Genomic DNA, 16,631 nt, shown 5'->3' on the forward strand with positions numbered 1-16,631 from the left:
GAAGGGAGATTAGGAGGAGGGAATGTAGTGCAGGTAAGGAAAAGAGGGAAAGTGGGGACTATTTACGTGGAAAGGACACAAAGGTGTGATGGCACTGACTGCGTTCAGCTGCAGCTGCCAAGTGTAGGTAAGTTCAAAGGTAATAAATATAAGGGAGGTTCCCAGCCTGAAATAATACAGAGGTGTCTAAAGAAATGATTCTGTGAGCAGAATCCCACACTGGTTTGGGTTGGAAGGGACCTTAAAGCTCATCCAGTGCCACACCCTGCCATGGGCAGAGTCACCTTCCACTATCCCAGGGCTCCAAGCCCTGTCCAACCTGGCCTTGGACACTTCCAGGCATGGGGCAGCCACAGCTTCTCAGGGAATTCTATTCCAGGGCCTCACCACCCTCACAGGGAAGAGTTTCTTCCTAAAGGTTGAACGGAAGGCCAAGATCTAAACTGCGGCTGCTTTTTAGGTGGCTTTGCTTTACATCTGCACGTTTCCGTACAGCAGGATTAGTGTTTTCAGTCCTCCACCCTGTCAGCTTCAGGTCAAGGTCACCATGGAGCTTCCGAGTCTCTAACAGGACTGGCACTGTGAATTGAGTCTGTTCCTTTGGGAAAACAGGTTTGGAAGCTGATAAGAGTAAAAGGCTTCTCCTTGCCAGAAAAGTGTTGGGCAACTTTATCTGCAACTTATTTTCTTGTTTAAACTATTATTAATCACAGGTTATAGACTCTGTCCTTTAGGATCCATTTGTGATGTGGAAATTTTAAATGTGTATGAGAAAATAAAAGCCCGGATGGCAGGAAAGTTTGGAAATTGAGGGTATTTGAATACAGCAATTTTTCTTTTGGGATAAACAGAAGGCAGCAGAGTAGTGCATTTTTCACTTGCTAGAAGGGAAGCTGAAAACTCCTCTTTAATACCAATTCCTGTTAAGAGTAAGAAGGGGAAACACACAGAGAAGGGGATTAAATCTGAAGGTGTCTCTGTCAATATAATCTGTAATAGCCTTGATAACACTTCCTGAAAGGGAGACTTGTCAGACTGGCTGCTGATCCTGGCAGCTTGTTTTCTTCTGGTAGCTGGGAGAAGAATTGTTGCTTGAGTTGAGTCCTGAAGTGCACATTCTCCACTGGTGTCTCTTCCTCAGTGAGGACCTGAAGGGACTGATTGTCTCCCTGTTTCCTCATGCAGAGCTCCAGGTAGATCAGAGTGGAATGCAAAACCCCAAGCCGTGGCACAGTGGGAACAGATGTGTGTGGTAGGACAACGTGGGTGTGTTCAATGATTCGAATGTTAATTTAGTCTTTCTACTGTGTGATAGTCATAGTCTTTTTAAAATTTTTGTCCTGATAAAATATAAAAAGTATTGTTTCTCTGAGCCTTTGAACCTGCAGTGCCTATTCCTGCCCTTCTGTACAGCATGTTCCCTGCGGCGAGATTGGATTTTGTGTTGCTTATCAAAGGGCGGACCTGTGCCCCCGCCTCAACCCTCGCTGGTTTTTCATCTCAGAATAAAAGTTAGTTTCTCCTTGCATTCTTTACACATGTGTAAATGACTGCTAAAAAGTGCAGAGCGATGGAAAAGTGGTTTTTCGCCATTTTGAAGTGCTCATGATTTATTAAAGCTGAGATTCTTGGAGCTTTGTGGCCAGAAACACACCACCCTCTTTTACTCCTGGAGACAAACCCCCATTTCTTCCTGTGAAAAACTCTCTAATTCCCCCAAAGTTGTCAGATTGTGTGTTTTGGGGTGGAATTTGATTGCTATAAATATGAATGCCTTTCATGGAGCTCCTAATATATAAAATTAGAATGCATAAACAGGGGACTGGACGTGTGTGACGTGGTTTTGTTGTGAGAAGATGCTGGCACTGTTACTTGCCTTTCCCCCCCACATTTATTTCTTCATTGCTTTTTTTCCCCTCTTTTGCTTCAGTTACCATCTGTTGCATTCTATGTTTGGTACTTGTCACTGATTTCTACATAGCTCCTCTGACTTAACAACATTTAACCACTGATGCTGTTCACGCCAACCCTCCGGCTTGGATCTGGATGTTATTTTGTAACAAACTCCAAACCATAGTGGTATTTTAGTATCTGCTGATCATTTTCCCACAATACAGTTGTTTTCCTAACCCCTTTTGCCAGGAGGCACCTGGACGGCTCTCACAGGGTCAGTGGCAACCATTGCATCCACATAACTATAGGGCTGTGGCATGACAGAGCTCCATGGCGGCATCCTCATGGGGTTCTTGGAGGATACATAGCACTGCATGGACTGACTGAGCTCCATAAGGACACTCTGACAGGATTTTAGGGGGATACATCGAGCTGTGTGCCCACAGGGCCGGCCTGGGGCTGCCCCTTCGAGGAAGCATCGGGCACTGACAACATGGCGGCCCCTCCATGAGGGGTGCGGAGGGTGTGAGGTACAGAGGGGCGCGCGCCTGCCTTTTAGGCGGGAAAAAGCGCCCGGGCGCGGCGCGCGTGCGCAGTGGCGGGAGCCGAGCTGAGGGACCTTCGGCTGTTCCCGGCAGGTTCCGGAGGCGAGTCTCTCTGCTCCCCGCCCTCAACCCTTCGGGTATCTCCGCCTCCGCTTCGCCTATCTCCGCCCCCATTTCGGCTATCTCCGCCCCCCATCGTTAGGTTCCGCCACCACTTCGGTAACTTCCGCCGGTTCGGTCGGAAATGGCCGAAGACGTGCGAGACCCAGCGGTTTAAGGGGAGAAGACCGGCCGGCTTCTCGGAATAAACCAACTGTGTCCGGCCCGTGGGGGGGGGGGGGAGCAGGGGAGGGCGGACGGAGCGGGAAGACGAGGCAGCGGCTATGGCTCCCCCCCCAGCCACTCGCGGCTCCGCCGGGAGGGCGAAGTGAGGGCGCCGAGAGGTAGGAGCGGACCGTACCACGCACGGGGAGAGGGGGAGGAAGGTGGGAGAGCGGTAACATCCCCCCGGAACCCCCCCCGCGGCAGCCCGTGGGGCCGGGTAAGGCAGGAATGGTACAGTCCGGGGGAAACCCCCTGGAGCGGCGGCGTGGGGGGGGCTCGGCTGGGGCGTCCCTGAGGGGCAGGAGAGGGGCGCGGGGTCCCCAAGAGCCGGGGGAGCTGTGAGCGAGGGTCCCTCAAGGCTGAGGAGGCTGCGAGAGGGGTCCCTGGGGCTGGGGGAGCTGTGAGCGGGGTTCCCTGAAGGCTGGGGGGGCGGTGAAAGGGATCCCTCGGGGCTGGGGAGGATCTGAGGGGGATCCCTCAGGGCTGGGGGAGAGCTGCGAGCGGGGCTCCCTCAGGGCTCGGCTCACGGTGGGGAGAGGTTCCTGAGAGCTGGGGGGTCTGTGAGGGGGGTCCCTCAGGGACTGGGGTTCCTTCAGGGCTGGTGAGGCTGTGAAGGGGGTCCCTCACCTCACAGCGTGAGAGACCTTGTGGGGATGTCACACTGCAAGGGGGGAGTCCCTCAGGGCTGGGGGGCTGCGAGAGAGTCCCTCACAGCATGAGGGGCGTTGTGGGGGTCTCACAGAGTGAGGGACACTGTGGAGGGGTCCCCACAAGGCTGGGGACCCTCATGGTGGGAAAGCTGTGATGGCAGGTGGTGCCCAGGTACTGCTGACAGGCTCCAGCCTTCCTGCCTGTCCTTGCTCCTGCATCCAGCAAGGATCCTGAGACCTCCTTGTCCCGCCTGTGGATCCCCAGTGTTTTGGGGGCTGTCACGGCCCCCCTGGCCAGTGAAACCCCATTTCTCCCACTCCGAGGCAGTGCCTGAGTCGTGGTCCCTGGGGTTCTTGATGGGGTTCTGCCTTGTGAGGTGGTGAGGACAGCAAGGATGAGGCTGCCCTTGCTCTGGGCTACTTAGCGTGGCTGGTATTGCACTCCTGTGAGTTATTTGCTAAAGTTGAGGTTTGTGTTATTCTCTTTTCCCAGCTGTTTTCCCCACATGAGGTCTCTTCTTGCTCAAAAAACATCGGGGTCTTTACCAAAAATTTTACCAGTGTGGCAATAATAACTTACTGCCAACAGGCTAATGCCCTGTTACCCTGGTCCAAACCCAAACAATCTGGAGCCTGAAGGGCCTGGAAATGGTTCAAGTGGTATTAAGGATTCACAGAGATGCTGAGAAGCACTTTAAATACGCTGTTCTGTTGCTGTGTGTGTGTTAAAATCCAAACATTGACCAGTTTCTGACCTCTTGTTGCTTTTGCGTGAGTCTGACAGATCGTGTGTTTATATCATGATACGATAACTTGCCTTTAAAGTGCCTGGGTTTCTTGTGCTGCAAGTCTCACATGTGTGTGAAGAAGATTAAGTAACTTTGTTTCCTGAGAGGAGTGTCACATGCAGGTGATTATCTTAGATATTTCTGTTCTCATGGAGAAATCTATGATATCCAAGATAGTAACATCTTGGAACGTGGGTTGTCAGGTTTTATCAAGTACTGAGTAATCTTAAATTCGTTTCTATGCAGAAATAGCATCAGAAATGAACCATAGTCTGATTATGTGATGATGGGGAGAGAGCTTCGCCTTCCCCTCACAAATCCCTTAACTTCATGTACCATCTGAGAGCCCAGTTGTTATCTGTACCCACTCAGGACTTTAGGATGCCTCTGCTTTTCCATTTCTCGTTCAGAAATGGGAGTTTGCATGGGTTCAGCTCAGTGTTCAGGGATTCTGGAGCAGGGGTAACTGACTGCCTTGAATGAGCAAATTTTTCCGGCAGCTCAGCTGTGGTACAGACAGTTCTTGAACTTCTTGATGTCGTGTTGCAGAAGGGAAGTCCAAAGCAGTTTTCTGGAATTCTCTGATTTTTCAAGTGGGGTCTCTTAGCTCTCATGTTTGTTTACACGTGATGATGGATTTTGGCAGTTGTCAAGTCAGAGCAAAAGCAGCAAATGCAGGGAACAAGTAAAACATGATTGTTGAATTGCCTTCACTTAGGCTGTGTCTCAATGATACACGGCAAAATTGGAGGGTTGTTTGTGTACTGTTCAGATGGGCTGGGAAAGATCATCATCATCATCATCTTCCCGTGAATATTTGTGGATCTCTGGGACTGTTTAGTTGATGAGTTGGATCTTGTTGACGCATTCCCAAGTTTTGTTTATTTATGGGGAGCCAGAGCCCTTCCTGAGCTTGCTTCCCATGACTATTAATTCTTGAAATGCCATGACATCTTCAGCTTAAGTTTTTAGCGTTTGTCCCTCTCCCTCTGGCCGTATATATTTTGTATTTTTTGTTTTTTCCTTCCAGTCTCTGTTGCCTGATTTTTTCCTCTTTGCTCTTTGACTCCTGTTGCCTCTCCCGGTTGCCTTGCCTGTTTTCCCAGGGCATTCCTCCTGCTGCCCACGGTAATGTTTTCACCAGGCTGGGAATTGCAGCTAACCACAGATGTTACCTGTTTGATGCCAAGATCACGGCAGCCCTTTGTGAATTGGTTCCTGGTCCAGAGACAATTTTTCTGCTTTGGAAACCCCACAGAAACAGTGAACGGGAAGGGACCTTGTGGTCATTAGCTTCTGTCTCATCACCAGAGATTTTTTCTGTGATCTGTGCTGAATACCTTTATTTTTTGAGAAGGAGCAGACTGTGAACGTTTTGAAGCAGCTCCTAACACCTGGATTTTAACTCGGGGTGGAATATTTGGTGTTACTCCTAACGATCGAAACCCAGAGCAGGATTCCTATGTCTTAACCACCCAACAAGCAAAATACTGGGGTTTTTTGTTTGTTTTCATGTGAAAAAGGCAAGTGTAACTTGTAGGCGTGTTTAGATACGCCACTGTGTATTGAAAAGACAAAAAAGTATCTCTGCTGCTGTGTGGCTTGGCAGTGGGGGAAGCATTCCCATGGGATTTGGGGGACGCAGCTGGGACCGCCAGTTGTCTCCTACAACCCGTGCTGACACAGGCTGTGCTTGCTGGGCTAAAGCTAGCACGGGAATGAGCTGCAGTTGTGGGGCTGCAATTTAGACATATCCTCAAAAGCAGAGTTTTCTTCTCGGAGAACATTGAAAGTGCTGTTTACTGGGGCTTGTCGTGGTTGAGTTTGGCTCCTGCAGCGCAGCCGGCTGTTCGTCACATGCAAATCGTGGTGGTGGATGCTGCCTGAGAAGAGGTGCAAAGCCAGTTTGAGGTTTTGGGGTTTGTTTAGGAAGGATAAAGACAGAAGCATGTGCAGCTCCGTGGCTTGCAGCTCATCGATCCCCGGGCTGCCTGGGCGTAGGAAGCCTGGAGCGCTGGCCCACCAGGTAAATTGATGTTATTACAGCACTTGCAGGGCCAGTTTTGAAGTGCAAATTGAAATCCCGTTTCTGTGAAGTCATTGCTGTTTGTTAATTGATGCCTGTTACCGGCAAGAGCAGTTTAGAGGTCTGACTAATCCATCTTGGATGAAAGAGGGTACGTTTAGGTTAGATTTTAGGAGGGAATTCTTCCCTCTGAGGGTGGGGAGGCGCTGGCACAGGTTACCCAGAAGCTGTGGCTGCTCCGTGCCTGGAAATGTCCAAGGCCAGGTTAGACAGGGCTTGGAGCAACCTGGGCTAGTGGAAGGTGTCCCTGACCATGGCAGGGGGTTGGAATTGGATGAGCTTTAAGGTCCTTTCCAGCCCAGACTATTCTGGGATTTGATGATCTGTCCCTGCTAATTGGTGGTAAATGGATAATGGTTTCTCAGGACTATGTTGATATAACCAATAACACCACAAAGTGACCTGTCCCTCACGGGTAAAATCAAGTGAAATACAGAAAATTGAGACTTATAAATCAATCAAATCAATCCTTTATGGTTTTTTTTGGGTGGGACAGAACCCTAAACCTCCAAACCAGCTGTTAATCTGTAGCCACTAATGGACATAAAGAGTATTTTAAAGCACATATTTTTAATGAATCTCAGGATTTCTGCTCTTGCTCTCAGTTTCTTAAGTGGTTGGAATCTTGTTGCCTGCATTTGTGTTTTCTCTGCTATCCTCTGCCCTCCCCTTTCCCCATGAATTTTGGAGCATTAAGAAAATGTGCCACTTTTCTAATGCGAACGCCTGCCTGAGAGTGGTATCAGAACATGGGCTTAACCCAAGGTCTCCAAGAAACACTTTCAAGCTTCTTCTAATAGAAAATGTAAATAACATTTCCCAGTGCACGAGTAACGCGTTTATTCCCCTACTTTGCCCAGTGCCCAGGTGCTTGGTCTTTTACCTGTCTTGTCTCATAAAATGCTTTCTTTAATGGTTCAAAATACTTCCAGGTATCTTCTCATCTAACTGTAGTCTTAGGGACAGTGACAGCCTGAGGTTTGTTTTTCTTCCTGTTGTGTTTTGGTACCAGTGTTGCCTGAAGTGTGGATTCCAATATCTGCCTCTGCATGAGCTTTCTTCCCATTCAGTGCTACCCTTCAGTGTAACAAAGTCATCTCAAATCTGTGCTGGAATATTGGGCATCAATGGATTCATCTGGAAGTGAGTTCTATTTGTTTAAAGGCCACAGTGCCACAGAGCAGGAAATGCAGTGCTCTGAGCATGTGTTGCCTTCCTCAAGGATCACTCCTTGACAGGTTTGTAAATCCGGTCAAAGACGTGATGGATTCAAGTTTGGACACTAAATGTGGAAATTGGCTTCTCTGCTTGTAAAAGCAATACAATTAAAACCATCCAACATCCTCCATTACGCTGTCCCATCAACACATCTCCATTTTCTTTTCCCCACCCCATATGTATCCCACCTTCTGGGCCCAGATTTAATAGAATTGAGCACGTCACTGAACGTGGGAAAGGCTTCTTTATCTTTTCCACCCGTGGTCCGGTGCCTCCGCATCGTATGTAACGCGGGAGCACATCGGGCTGGGATTCGTACACGTCTTTTAGCGTTTCTATTACGGGCACGAGGAAGTCATTATGCTGCAGGTCTGCTCTGTGTAGGCACTTAGTGGGAAGTGATGTGTTCTGGATTGTGTTGGTGTGGAGTAGAGGATATGCTGTGGAGTACTGCTGACACGCAGATGATGCCTGGAAAAGGTTGGCATGGAAGCGTTGGAGCTTGTGACAAGAAGAAGCTGCCAAACAAGTGGGGAGCCTCGGAGTTGAGAGCAGAGCCTAAATATATAGAGCAATGCTGTGAGCCTCTTTCTAAGGGGTCTGGAAAGTCTAAGCAGAGTAGTCTTGAATTCCCTACCACAGCCTTTCTGTCTGCAGGAAAGCTTGTGAGGGTCTGCAAGTAAAATAGGTTGGAAATCTTTAATATAAGTGCAGTAGTGACATCAAAGCTGTGATGTGTGACCAGCAGGTGGGCAGAAGTCAGGACAGTATGATCCTGTCTTCCTCATTTAGAGGTAATTTTCTGGCCATGTGATACAGGAGCCTATTGACTCCCAGAAATGCATTGTACACCTAATAATACGTGTCAGGGAATAGGTTAACATCGCTCTCAGATAATTAATAAAGATAGCACTTCCATAGCAAATAGGAAGGAGAAAAACCAACCCATGCATTGTTTAGCTAAGATATTTCTTTCCTTAGGCATCTCTCCTGGGAAGACCTTGGTGCTTGGAAATGAATCTGCCGCCTACCTTGTGTACCTTCATTTTAATGTGGGGATTGAGGAGGAGCCAGCTATCGGAAAAGCAGCCAGAGATGGATGTCTTGGAAAGGTGCCACTAATTACTGTGGCATCTGACAATTAGCTTTTAAGCTTTTCCTTCCAAAGTTCTCAACGGTGCATCCCGAAACAAAAACAAGGACCTGGAGAAGGGGGAGAGCTGTCCTTGTGGTGATCTTGTAGGGTGGTTGTTAAGAGCAGAAGGTGGAGTTCATTCTGACGTGATTTCCTTCCAGCAGAGCAGGTCAGATTTGATGGACACAGAAGCATTTTGGTTTTTTTGCTGCTGGGCTCTGTTGTAGTTGCAAACTTCTTACACTTCTTACCTTTAAAACAATTTTGAGGCTGCCATTCTTCACTGGGAAAGCTGTAAATCAGTAACATCTGCAAAGTGTCATTGTTGGTGTTAATCTGAGAATTTTTAACAAAAATCAAGATGTAATAAAAAAAGATACAAAGAAATCTTGCAGTTGGTTTCTTGCATTTGCCTCCAGGGTCTTCTGACTCTGTTTTTATTTTGTGGCAATGATGAATAGCACCAAGCCTTTTGCGAGTATCTCACGGGTGTAGTTAGTTAGGAGTAATGATTGAGTTGGAGCTGGCAGGTATCTCAAGGTTTTTGTACAGAAGCTGATCTCCCCCCACCCCTCAGGGACCAGACCTGCTCTTTCTCTGGAAATGACTTTTACGTTGTTGGGACAATGATAATTTTGATTAGAAAGGCCAAGCTACAGAATTATTTCTCCCTCATCAAACGAGATGTTGGGGAAGATGTTTTTGCATGCACTGAGTGTTTCACTGAGCTTGTGTTTCGGGTGACATTGCTCAGGTGGCAATGCCAGGAGCATCTTCTGGGGTAGTTTGTACCAGCATGACCCAGGCTTTGCTCTGACTTGTGTCTGTATAATTCCATTGCCTTGGAAGAAGTGACCTGGAATCTGCAGACAGATCTGGCGTCTGTTTCCATGTGCGTCTCTGATCTCTGCCGCGTGTGCCAACACGCGAGCCTTGGGTTACAGCAGCTCTCCCTGGGACAGAAAGTGGCAGCTGTTTGACAAATGCAATGGAGCGAGTGTTATAAAAAGAACCAAAGCGAATTTCCTCTCCTCAAAACTGATTAAAGCAGGAGCAGTATTGGGAATGCTTCTTGTGAGCTTGGCGTTCCTGTGCAGGGGAGTCTTGCTTGGACACTTTGCTGCCCCTCTGCCTATTCTTAGCCTGTTTACCAAAAGCTGTTATGTGTGCATCGGGAGACCTCCACGTTCAGGCTGTTTGTGTGTTTATGTGGAGCCTTTTGAGGAGAGAGGGGATTATATCCAAGCTTTTTTGTCACCTCCTTCAGCTTCTGTGCTTTATAACTGCTCAGGAAATACAGGTTAATGTTTCCATAGTGTCTCAGTGTATCGCAGAGTGTCTGTGATGCAGGGAAGTACTGCCTGGTACTTGTTGACATTGACCTTTGAATTTGAGATTTGTGACATGGTTGAACTGATTTCACAGCCTGCTGCTAGAAGGGGTTGCCTTGGTCCCTCTCCCTCTCTCAGCTCTGCAGTCCTTGCGTTTCATATGATGCCTCAGTGAAGTGATTTAGTTTGAAAATCCAACAGCAAACTGCTTGAGGGATTTTTGGTAGGAGGTGAAGTCCCCTTAGTGGTAGGGAGCACAAGGCAAGGGCTGGTGCCCTGGGAGGTTTCATGCTGGAGTGTCCTTCGAGGGGGATCAGAGAATAGTTTAGATTGGAAAAACGCTTGGAGATCACAGAGTCCAACCATTCCCAGCACTGCCAAGGCCACCACTGACCCGTGTCCCCAAGTGCCACATCCACACGGCTTTTCAGTCCCTCCAGGGATGGAGACTCCAGCACTGCCTTGGGCAGCTGCACCAGGGCTGAACAGCCCTTTAAGTGAAGAAATTTCTCTTAATATCCAACCTAAACCTCCCCTGGCACAATTTGAGGCCATTCCTCTTGTCCTGTCCCTGTTCCCCGGGAGCAGAGCCCGACACCCCTGGCTGCCCCTCCTGTCAGGGAGTTGTGCAGAGCCACAAGGTCCCCCCTGAGCCTCCTTTTCTCCAGGCTGAGCCCCTTTCCCAGCTCCCTCAGCCTCTCCTGGTGCTCCAGCCTCTTCCCCAGCTCTGTTCCCTTCCCTGGATACGCTCAATGTTCTTGTCCCAGAAGTGTCCCCAGGACTGGAGGTGCCCCAGCAGAGCCAGCACAGGGAACGGGCACTGCCCTGGCCCTGCTGGCACTCCAGAGCTGGGACAGCCCAGGGGCCCTTGGCCTCTGGCACAGCTGGGCTCATGGCCAGCTGCCTGTGGGCCACCTCCCCCAGGTTCTTTTCCACCCAGCAGCTTTTCAGCCCTTCCCCTGGCAGTCATAGGAGTGGCTGAGATGGCAGAGCTTGGGCAGGTGAGAGTGGGACAGTGACACAGCCACTATGCTGTGTCAGGGAGCTGCCCCAGCACCCTTTTATCTTCCCTGCAGCCCCAGAGTGTGCTCAGGACCAAGGAGGGTGATTTAATGAAGCGCAGGGACTCGTTCTAAATGAACACGCTGAATGGACAAGAATAGCTGGCTGTTGTATATGACTATGAAGGTCACCAGGATCAGATGCTCATTTTTCAGCTCCTCATTGCTGCTGGGTGCAGCAGAGCTTTGTGCTGACACAGGCAGTTCCTCTCAGTGGGGTTGGAGTGGCACTGAGAGAAGAAAATGCCATGTTTTGAAGGCTCTTGGTAGCGAGACAACTGGAAAAATGTGTCTTGGGTACAAATTTTTCAGACTTTGGGGCTTCTTTTTATAGCTTGACTTTTTCTCTGATGTCTTCTTGCTATGACTTCTGCTTTTCTGTTTTGAGAAGTGAAATTAATAATCTCCCTTACTTCCTGTCCAATGGGAAGGAATGTCTTCATCCTGGCCCAAGCTGAGCTGCAGATGAGACCTGTTTTGGGAACTGTGTTATGCAAAAGCAGAGGAAGAGGAAACAAACAGTTGTCTATTCTCTTTGAAATGCAGTTTTAATGGTTTCTTGGTAATTCATGCAATTATTTAATCGGCTGCATGATCCCTGGGATTATTAATCTTTCCAGCTAATAACTGGAGCGGGAAAGTTATTTGCCGGACTCTGTTTTAGTAATTGTTTGCAATGACCTTTTGGAATCTGTGAGAGAAAATTTATTTGCTTGACTTTCTCCCAGATCAGCTCCTGGCAATCTTGATATAGAGCAAAATTGAGTTGTTTTAGGTTTTTTAATTACATTCTGACAGCAAAGCCTGTTTTTCTATGTGCATTAGAGTTGTGGCTTTTTTAAAGGTTAAGCTCTATTTGACAGGACTTCCACAGATGAAGTTTTTGAAACTTTTTGGTTTAGTTGTTTGCTTGGATTTTTTTTAAACCAGAATTGTTTATCCAGGGTATTATTACAAAATAAGTCTTTATTTATTTATTTCTTAATTTAAGGAGAAAGTTCTCGCTGTATTTTTGAATGTCTAGATGCATGATGATGAAAGGTCTGTGGGTTTTTTGTTGGTTTATTTGTGGGTTTGCTTCGGTGTTATTTTGGTTTTGGGTTTTTTGTTTGCTTTTTTGTTTTTCAGGTTTAGAGGCTGTAATCTGATTAGATCATAAAACCTTGTCAGGTTTACAGAAAGAAAAAATAATTTTTTTTTTTTTTTTACAAAGTTTTAGCAGAGCTCTTGTGAAATCTGGTTCCTCAATGTCGCTGGGTTGTGGTCAGAGCCCACTGTGGGTTTGGTTTGTAGGAAAATGTCCAATATCTGAAGGCCTTGCTCCACACCATCTTGTCTGCGTGAAACCTGCTCTTCTCGGGGATGAGACCAATGGTTCTTCCTTTTTCCCTTTTGAAAATTACGGCATTTTTCCACTTTAAAATCTGACAACTCTTGAGAGCGCAGGGTCAGAAAAACACATTGTGCGAAATCTCTCAGCATTCAAGTAAGAGTTTTCACATGAGAGCCCATTGCTCCATGTGTTTTCTGAAGCTGCACTTGGAGAGGCTGTGAGAGCCTGGTCCTTCAAACACACCAAAGAAAACTCTGAGAGCCGTGCCAAGGAGCAGGTGCTGTGAAATTCGGGTTCTGCCAAGTCTGGAGAAAATTGCGCTGATGGAGATCTGCGTCTCTCAAGGGAAAATAAGTCTCCAAAATGAGTGTCCAAGCTGGAACAAGCCAACAGATGCCAAAAATATGTCCAGTAGCTCAGTTTGCAGCTGAGGCAGTTCCCCTTCCTCTCAGGCTTATCCCTCAAGGCAGTGTGGAGTTGTTTACATAGGGGACAGAAATGACTGGAAGAGTCAAAGAGGACCCAGCCACAGTGAGCTGGAGCTGAGTGAGCAGCAGCTTGTGTGTTTTCAGCCTCTTCATCAGGCTGGTTTTGCACATCCCAACCTGAAAAAGTAGGCTTTTCATCCTTGGATCTGAATAGACAAACCTGAGGGGCTCCATATTTCCTGCTAAACTCCAGATAAGATCTTTTACTGTTTGAACTTGCAAAGCAGTTTAGGTGTGTGCTTCCCTGCTCGAAGGGTTCCTGCAAAAAGCTTGATCCACCCCTTCATTTAGTTGAGTCTGTTTGGAATGAACAATGCTCCTCAAGCTGTGAATACAAGAATGGTTTAGCTTAAAAAAAAAAAATTTAAAAAAACCTCCCCTGCAAACAGATGATGTAATGCCCAAGCTCCATGTTTAAACAGTAGCTAATTTGCCAGGGGATAAACCAGGGTGAAATCTGTCAGGCTTTCTAATTTCCCACATCCACCAGAGCTTTGTTCTTTTTGCTTTCAAATGCAGGGTACGTTTGTGTGTCCACACTGTGTGGTTTCCTTCAGCTTCTGCAGCCAAAGAGTTTGTCCAGGGGCAAGAGAAAATGTTGCTGTAAACCTTTTTTTGATATGCATCTTTTAAAGTTTTACTTTGTGACTGAATTAAAATCCTGAGCCGTCCCTTTGATGAGCTGCAGCACAGGGTTTATTCTGAATTTGGATCTTGTCTCTTTGCAGGCACATTCCTTTGGCCAAGCAAGATTCACTCCCTGCAAGGTCCCCAGGGCACTGCTGGGTGGGAGACTCCTTGTTCTGCAGCTGGTTTGGGCTGCCTGTGGATTGTTTACTTGGTGTTTGGACTCTCCTCTCCCAGCCAGTTCTGTACAAAACAAGGAACACTTAGTTTTCGCACATTAAAAAAACCAAACCCTTACATGAGCAGCTTTCTCTGCTGGTGGCAGCTCTGATCTGTGTAGTGCTTCGTGTCTGCTGACAAAAGGGGACTTTGGCTGGTTGTGGAAGAGGAAGGTTTGGATCAACACTCCCCTCCTCCTCCCTGGGATGGTCTGTTTATTGGAATTTTTCACTGACCTATTCCTTTAATCCTCAATTTTGGCACCATTTCCCAGGGCTCATGTAAGCACAGGACTCTGCCAGCCAGCAGGATGAACCAGGGCACACAGCAGGGTTAGAGAGATCCAGGACCTGCAGTGTCTGCCTGTGCTGATGGGGTAGGGAAGATGTGACATGAGAAATTGAAGTGACAGTTCAAGGAATTGCTTCCATCTTCTCTGGCTTTTTCTACTGAAAAGCAAAAAATGCCCATCTTCGAACTTGGAGCAGCTTCATCTTAAAAGCTGCCACAATCTGGAGTGAACCTGTTTCTTGGGGATATCATTAACCAGCTTGGCATGTGGGGTGGCTTCAGCAGTTTTCTTCCTTTGAGCAGTGCTGGCAGAAAGCTCTGAGGGTGCCTTGTGCTGACGCTGCGCTGGGGCTGGAGCTGTTGCTCTGGAAAACAGCACTTGGGGAGAGATCACATCTGTGAGAGCCGGCGCTGACTCACAGCATCGAGATCTGCTGGGATGTGCTCCTTTCAAACAGCTGGATTTCAGAAACTCACAAAAATTGTGTGAGGGGTGCGAAGCTGAGGGGCTGTCCTGCTTGCAGTTTATGGTGGAGTTGTGCTTGATCTATTCTGTTTATTATGATTTTATTCCCCACACTCTTCTTGCTGGTTTGACTCCTTCCTCTTTGTCATTGTTTTCACATAAATCCTTTTCCTCAGAATTTCCCTGGTCCCTGCCAGCTGTGGAGCAGCTGGGAAGATACCAGAAAACATGAACTGCTCAGATGGACTGCTGAGAGGGGCACGGCTCGGCTGTGGAGCCTGGATTTAGCTGGAGCTCCTTGGATGGGCTGCACCACCCCATCTCCAGCAGCACTGGGGATGTGTTGAGGAGCTGTGGGCTGCAAACAAGGAGCCTTTTGTTTGCTTGCCTTAGCAACCCTGCCTCTCTGAAAGCTGAGATGTTCTCACTCCCGCGGTGTTGTTCCTGGGAATGCAGGCCTGCTTTGGAGGGACAATCTCAGCAAACTGGGCCTTCTATCCCTAAACCCTTTTTTTTTTTGATGACAGGAGGTCTCCAGCCAAAAGAAGTCTGGTTATCTGGTGTTTTTCCCCCAAGCAGTGTGTCCTGCTGACTCTCATCCTTTGCTGTATCTGTTCTGGTGGGCACGATGTGCTGAATTTAAATAAATTGTAGTCTTTGCTAAATATCTGTCAAATATTGACTTAGTCTGTAGGGTGAGCTGACTAAGCTGAAATTAATGGTGTAATTCCAGCTTGTTTGGCACGGGTGTGGAGGCGGTTTCATTGCAGATGGTAGAGGAAATTAAGATCTTACCTTGACTGCAGCTCAAGGGGAGGAAAGAAAAGCCTTGGGCTTATATGGCAGCCAGGAAAGACTTGGTGGAGACATAGAGGGGGAGTGTTTGTAAAGATATTGAGGGTGATAAGAACTCTTCCCAGTGAGTGAGGTCATAAGACAAAAATTGAGGAATTGTTGTTAACTATGTGCTATTACAGGTGTCATGAAATGATGATCTGCGTTCTGGTCCCTTGCCATACCCCTGGGATAATTTTTCTAAATCCATTGAAAATGAGATACAAAAAAAAAAAAAAGGAGACAATCTGGCTAGTTGAGGTTTTGGCACAGATCAACAGCCTCAGTGGTGGCATCTTCTGGCTTTGTGTGTTCACCTCTGCAGGTGAACAACTCCACGTGTTCCTGAGGTGCTGCAGCAAAATGACAAAGCCCTGACACCTCCAAGCAGGCAAAGAAATGGAGATGCAAGGAGGTGTCTGAAGGGATCCAAGTGATCCAAATGAGCTGATGGCAGAACTGGAGCTAAACGACGCAGCTTCCCTTGTGTCTCAGAGCCTGTCCCTCAAACTCCTGGGAAGCTTGTGGGTTTTAGAGGTTATTTTTGAGAGGTTTGTTGCTGGCATAAATGAATTTTCAAAACAATAAAGATGCAGCTTCAGGGCCAGTCCTGCTTGAGTGGCAGCAGGGATCTCAGGGCTGGTACAGTGAATCTGATGGAAGTTTATGTAAATGGGGAACTCATGAGTTGGTTTGTTTTTATTTTTAAACACCTTATTTCTCTTCACCCCTTAACTCTTTGCTGCAGGTAGTAAGACCTCTATTGTGGCTTTCAGTTTTGTGGGAGCTTTGTGCCTCCAATCGATTGGTTCCTGGCTGATCTTCAATAGCCCAGAGAGCAAATGTAATGCAGCAAATTCATTACATGCTAAAATATTTATTGTGTTACTGTAAAGGTCACTGATGGCAGTGGAGGTTCAGTAAGATACAGTCCTGAATCTTTGCAAAGATAGTATCTGTCACCACTCTCTTTTGAGAGCAGTGTCTTATAAAGTACCTGGAATAACTTTTTCTCAGCCCATACTTTTGGAGGTAAATGTTTGGATATTGTGTAAGTTAATAAATGACTTGTGCTGCATCTGAAAGCGAACACCTGTATTCAATTTTGTCATGTGTGTTCTCACAGGCAGACAGGGAGGGCAGAGCAAGAAAGGAGTTTTAATTTAACCTTGCCCCTTTTTGCTTGATTTAAGTAATTTGAAGAGTTGTATAATAAAATCTCCACGATCTCATTTCTATTCTGGTTGTAGTAATCTAGAATTGGCAGTAATGCCCAAGGGCATTTTTGCTCCTACCTGTGTAGGAGTGAATTACTTGTTGCATAACATCATCTGGAAAGGTA

General features: G+C 47.3%; 1 protein-coding gene across 3 annotated transcripts in view; it reads left to right on the forward strand.

Moving 5' to 3' along the window:
* The window catches only part of EXTL3 (exostosin like glycosyltransferase 3), a 137,432-nt gene that overhangs the window by 18,039 nt on the left and 102,762 nt on the right, over positions 1-16,631 (forward strand). For 2 of the 3 annotated variants that reach the window (XM_042032751.1, XM_042032750.1), the window contains exon 1: positions 2,650-2,881. The exons of the other annotated variant lie outside the window; for it this stretch is intronic. The gene's annotated coding sequence lies outside the window, so the exon portion shown is untranslated. Of the gene's footprint in view, positions 1-2,649; positions 2,882-16,631 lie in introns of those variants that run through there. 3 annotated transcript variants of the gene reach the window in all.

This window comes from Corvus kubaryi, unplaced genomic scaffold, assembly GCF_017639235.1.
Source record: "Corvus kubaryi isolate FWS band 111438036 unplaced genomic scaffold, C.kubaryi_AGA036_p1.0 37354, whole genome shotgun sequence".
NCBI lineage: Eukaryota > Metazoa > Chordata > Aves > Passeriformes > Corvidae > Corvus > Corvus kubaryi.